At 43.7% G+C, this 6,276-nt stretch overlaps 1 non-coding gene across 1 annotated transcript; it reads right to left on the reverse strand.

Moving 5' to 3' along the window:
* Positions 1-648: 648 nt before the first annotated feature.
* Positions 649-730, reverse strand: trnas-gcu (transfer RNA serine (anticodon GCU)). Its single transcript has one exon. It is a non-coding gene; the product is annotated as a tRNA-Ser (tRNA).
* Between the last annotated feature and the right edge of the window lie 5,546 nt (positions 731-6,276).

Raw genomic sequence — 6,276 nt, forward strand, 5'->3', positions numbered from 1 at the left:
TCAGCGATACTCACACCCAAGAATGAATAAAAACCAAATCACTCTCCACAGATTCCCCACAATCTGGGCTTGGACATTTACTTCAGGAGCACAGAGCTTTCTCTCACTGCAACATGAGTTCCAATCTTCATATTCTGTTCACTTTTCACATTATTTTCTACCAGTCCACGAGCTTTTATTAATTCAGTATTCGGGTCTCTGCTCCTCCGCCGTTTCTAACATCTCACCTCTTACAAAAAAACACTCTGATCTGTCGTAGGTAGTAGATGACCCCTCATTTCAAACTCCATCTGCCAAAGCATTGCTCACTCACTTAATCTATCAAGAAGATTTGAAAATAAATTTCTTGCCAAAGGATAATTTTCGGCATCTGCTCCCTCGCCATTTGCTTTTCACTTGGTGCAAATCGAGAGAAAGTAAAGATGGAAGGAAGGAGGGGAGGAAAAATCCTGCTCTGTTTCGTGATCCATATTTGATCTTCATTCCAGTGCAGTTTGGGTGAAGAATTCCAATTGTCTGTCTCAATTTTAATAAAGGATAACATATTCTGGAATCACTGTCTGGACTTGGACAAGAACAGGTTTCGAGGCTGACTTTACAAATAAGCTCACCCAACATAAACAATACACTATGCAGTTCATAAACTAGCGACAAGGGTGGGATTCGAACCCACGTGTGCAGAGCACAACGGATTAGCAGTCCATCGCCTTAACCTCGTGGCCACCTTGTCACTTGCAGAAGCATAGCTGTCACCTTCAGCACAGTTTCTGGCTGTGCAGCCAGCTGTGCAATGATGGAAATATATCTTCTGCAAGGAAATGAAGTTGGGAATGGAGCGGTGTGAAACATTTCCAGACCATGTCCAACACGTTTCTACTCAGTGTGAAAACCCACCACGGAAAGACTGGAACATACAATCATTTCAACACATCATGATTAACATCACTCAGACACCTGAACCATTAGGTCACTGATGAAGTCATGATGACCGAATTTCTCATGAAATGAAAACTGAACCAACTGACTGGAAGAATTGCTTTAACCCCACATGATCAGCGAGCCACAGCATCAGGCCGACTTGTCGGGTGGTGTAAACAGATATCACTGCTTCTGATCTTCACCAGAACAGACAGTGAGATGTAACATTGATCATCAAACAGACTGTGAAAGAATACAACAGAATGAAACACATGGAGAGACACTGTGGAATAACAAATAGATTTGATTGGAATGTTGAAATTTTGATTGGAATGGATAAAACACCAGAAACAGCAGATTAAAGTGGGATTCTCATCATTATATTGATCTGGGACAGAAAAGAGAAACTGATGGAAAGAAGAGAAGAAGGAAGAAAAGAAAGGATGGAACTGTTCAATTTTTTCAGTTTTTTCACTCGCCCATCAAAGCTGATAAAAAAAGTTGCAAATAACAGAGAATTTCACCAAAAAGGGAGATTAAATGTTGCTGAAACCTTGGATCGAAGGATGCTCCAACAGATCACCTGTTCAACTGTCTCCTCACTGGGGGATTTCAATCAGTCAGCAATATTATCTCTACTTTTTTTGTTAATTGGTCCCAGAACTGTCACTTGGAATTAATATCTGTGTTCCGACTCCTGAATAATAAAATTGTGAGTTTCTCGATATTTTCTGGACACAGTTCCTGCTGAAAGAACTAAGAACTCTTTTCTAATTTACACTATACTCGAGACACACTCATCAAGCCTGCTAAGCTAGCATCCTTGGTGCTGCTCTCTCTTCTCCCAAACTTCATCTCATGTGACTGTTACATCATCACTCTGACCGTGGGAGGGGTTGATCCCACTATCTTCAGCATTAACCCTTTACATCCTTATACCACACTGTCTGTCCAAAAAAAATGGGTGGAGGGAACTTCCTTCATTTATCAAAACACCAACAGCAGCACAGTGGCACAATGGTTAGCACCGCAGCCTCACAGCTCCAGCGACCAGGTTTCAGTTCTGGGTACTGCCTGTGTGGAGTTTGCAAGTTCTCCCTGTGTCTATGTGGGTTTCCGCCGGGTACTCTGGTTTCCTCCCACCTCCAAAAGACTTGCAGGTTGGTAGGTAATTTGGCCATTGTAAATTGTCCCTCGTGTAGGTACGTGGTTGGAGAATGGTGGGGATGTGGTAGAGAATATGGGATTAATGTAGGATTAGTATAAATGGGTGGTTGCTGGTTGGCACAGACTCGGTGGGCCGAAGGGCCTGTTTCAGTGCTGTATCTCTAAATAAGAAAAGTAAAATAAAAGCTACCAGTCGTAAATCAACTCAAACCCATTAGAGAGATGGAGGGAGACTGTCAGAGAACTTCCTGCATCCAGTCCTGACCCTGTCACACTCAGCAGCTTCTCACCCAGACCCCACTCTCATCAACACTGAACATTGTTACCGAGACCCTTCAAATACTGTTTATAAAAGGGAGAAAAATTCAAACTTTATCACAGCTAGATTGAATAGAACAAAGTTTAATATCTTCTCGTCGTCACTCGGTAACCACATGAGACAGTCCTTAAATCAGTAGCATAAATTATCAGCTGTAAGAATGTTTGTCATTGGGTTGAATCATTTCTGAGTGAGGAATGTTCCAGCATCATAAACCAGGGGAACGTGTTGACTGAGATGTGTCTTCATCTCTTCTGGACAGTTCACCCTTCATTCTGCTCTGATTCACTTTCCCAAAGCGGATCTACAGATTCTCAAATCTTATTTTGTTCCTTTTGATTTTTCTTGCTCCTGAATGATAATATATTCCAACCTCGGATCAACCTTGCCCTGTCTCCCAGTCTTGGTTAAAAGCGACAAATAACGGCACCAACATTCTGAAACATACAACACGGTCACATTCTGCTTCAGTGAGATTAATGCTGAGGCAGTTTCCGTGTCGAATGCGATTGTGAACAAATTTCTATCAAGGAAACTGTGAGTGATCGAGTATTTGCACTGAATTTCTGTGCAAGAAGGGACAGTTTCAAACAGCCATTCCCAAATCACTTCCTTCACAAAGAGAAAGACTGTGCTGCCTGAACGTGTGACTCAACTTCACAAACAAATTTGAACTCGAAGTTCAGGAGAAGTCAGAGATGTGAATGATTGACAGTGTAATCTTTAAATCATAATTTTCCGTTTCTTCGTTGAAGTGAGGCTCAACCCTAAGCCACTAGAGATCGCGGAAAGCTACAAACATGGATCCAGAAATCAGAAAAGTAGTGAAACAGTTGGTGAGTACATTGTGACACTGAAGAATTTATCACCACATTGCAACATTGGCACATTCTTGGACTCTACATTATGAGACAGGTTTGTGCTTATATTGGTGGATGAGAAAAGATACTAAACACACAAAATCCCAATTTGAGCTAGTGTGTAAGATTGCTCTTTCCACGGAGATGGCATCAAAGAATGCTCATGAATTTCATCCAGGTACTGCCTGTGTGGAGTTTGCAAGTTCTCCCTGTGTCTGCGTGGGTTTTCTCCGGGTGCTCCGGTTTCCTCCCACAAGCCAAAAGACTTGCAGGTTGATAGGTAAATTGGCCATGATAAATTGTCACTAGTGTAGGTAGGTGGTAGGGAAATATAGGGACAGGTGGGGATGTTTGGTAGGAATATGGGATTAGTGTAGGATTAGTATAAATGGGTGGTTGATGTTCGGCACAGACTCGGTGGGCCGAAGGGCCTGTTTCAGTGCTGTATCTCTAATCTAATCTAATCTAATCTATGCCAGTGACAGTAGCACACTTCAGAGGAACTTCAACACACTGGTAAAATGGGCTTTCACACAGCAGATAAAATTTTACACAGAAAATTGTGAAGTGATACCGTTTGGGAGGAAGAATGAGACAATGTACACCAATCTTTTTTGATCAAGGTTTGAAAAGGTTGCTAAGAGGAAACAGGACACTTGGCTTTATGAATAGAGGCATAGAGTAAAAGAAAATAAGTTATGCTAAACCTTTATAAAACACTGGGGCTGAATGACCTACTCCTGTACCTCCACGGAAAGCTTCCACTCCAGGCTCGGACACCCTCTTCAGGATCACTCTCCATGCATCCCGCCATTCCACGCACGGATATCTCCCTCAGGATCAGATCACAGCTCCACAGTCCTGCCACATCCAGTCGTGAATGGTGGTGGATAATTAAATAACTAACAAGATGAGGAGGCTCCAAAAACATTCACATCCTCAATGATGGTGGTGCTGAGCACGTCAGTGCAAAAGATGAAGCTGAAGCATTTGCAACCATCTTCAGTCAGAAATATTAAGTGGATTTGATCTGTGCTAATTTCAGCTCCTCATGCTCGCTGGTGCCTTGGTTCTCTGGTGCTAATTTCAGAGTAAATCATGCAGCTTGACAATTGGAGCCAAAGAAAAAGACACAGGAGAGGTTGAAACTACCAAAACCTGGGATTGAACCAAGAACTGTTTAACTGTTAGTACAGCACGAACTCAACAAAGCTATTTCAACAACACACTAAAGCCACCATTCTGTCACTGCTTTGGAAGACAATATATACATTAAAGTGTTTGTAAAAAGTTACAGAACACAACATGTGGGTAATATTCCCCATTGTTTTCTCAGTACTGATGGATTGTGAAGTGGGAGACAGCCAGAAGTCCCACTGTGCCACACTGACCCTGAGCTGTGAGTGAAATGAGATAAAGTTCAATCTTTAGCAGAGAGATTCTGGAGAGAGGTAAGAGTCCTGAATCAAGGAAAGACTTTCTGACACAATAACAGCAAAATACTGCAGATGCTGGAAATCTGAAATAAAAGCAAAAAGTGCTGGAAATACTCAATAGCTCTGGCAGCACCTGTGGTGAGAGAAACAGAGTTAACGTTTCTGGTCTGTGACCTTTCATCAGAACTGACACAGGTTAGAAAAGAATTAGGTTTTAAACAAGTGAAGGGGAGGGGCATGTGGGAGAGAACAAAAGGGAAGGTGTTTGATAGAGCAGAGGGCAGGAGAGATTAAATAACAAAGCAGTCCTGGGATAAAGGCAAAGAGTGTGTTAATGCTTGTGGTTGCCTGACACCAGTCATGCTCTGATGTTATTGAACACAATGCTCAATCCACAAGGCTGTAGAGTGCCGAATCAAAAGGTCGGGTGCTGCTCCTCGAGCTTGGGTTGATTTTCACTGGAACACTGGAGCAGGCCAAAGACAGAAATGTTGACATGAGAGCAGGGGGGAGTGTTGAAATGGCAAGCAACCAGAAGCTCAGGGTCATGATTTCGGCCTGAGCAGAGGTGTTCCACCTAATCTGCGTTTGGTCTCCCCAGTTTAGAGGAGACCACATTGTGAGCAGTGAATCCAGTATACATAATTGAAAGAAGTACAAGTAAATCGCTGCTTCACCTAAAAGGAGTGTTTGGGGCTTTGGATAATGAGCAGAGAGGAGGGAAAAGGGCAGGTATTATATCTCCTGCGATTGCATGGGAAGGTGCCTTGGAAAGGGGACGAGGTATCGGGGGTAATGGAGGAGTGGACCAGGGTGTCGCGGAGGGAACAATCCCTTCAGAATGTTGACAGGGGAGGGGAGGATGCGTTTGGTGGTGGCATCATGCTGGAGGTGGCGGAAATGGTGGAGGATGATCCTTTGGATGTGGAGGCAGGTGGGGTGGAAAGTGAGGACAAGGGGAACCCTGTCGCAGTTCTGGGAGGGAGGGGAAGGGGGAAGGGGGAAGGCAGAGGTTGAGAGTCCTGTCAACCACACTGGGCGGGGGCGGAGTAGTCAATTATATCTGAGGGAAGAAATGAACAGAACTGGCAGCTCAAAACTGGACATCCATGAGGCACTGTGGGCCATCAGCAGCAGCAGAATTGTATTTAAACACAATATGTTACCTCATGGCCTGACATATCCCTGACTCTGCCATTACCATCAAGCCAAGGGAGCAATAGTGCTTCAATGAAGTGTGCAGGAGGGCATGTCAGGAGCAGCACGAAGCAGACCCAAAAATGAGTGAAGCTACAACACAGGATTACTTGCATGTCATTTTGCGTAAGCAGCATGCAATAGACAGAGCTGTGTGATCTCACTACCAACAGATCAGATCAAAGCTCTGCAGTCCTGCCACATCCAGTCCTGAATGGTGGTGAATAATTAAACAATTAACAGGAGGACGAGGCTCCACAAATATCCCCATCCTTAATGATAGGGGAGACCAGTATATCAGTGCAAAATACAAGGTTGAATCAGTTGCAAACATCTTCAGCCAGAAGTACCAAGTAGATGATCCTTCTCGGCCTCCTCC

The sequence above is a fragment of the Heterodontus francisci genome, unplaced genomic scaffold (genome assembly GCF_036365525.1).
Source record: "Heterodontus francisci isolate sHetFra1 unplaced genomic scaffold, sHetFra1.hap1 HAP1_SCAFFOLD_59, whole genome shotgun sequence".
Lineage (NCBI taxonomy): Eukaryota > Metazoa > Chordata > Chondrichthyes > Heterodontiformes > Heterodontidae > Heterodontus > Heterodontus francisci.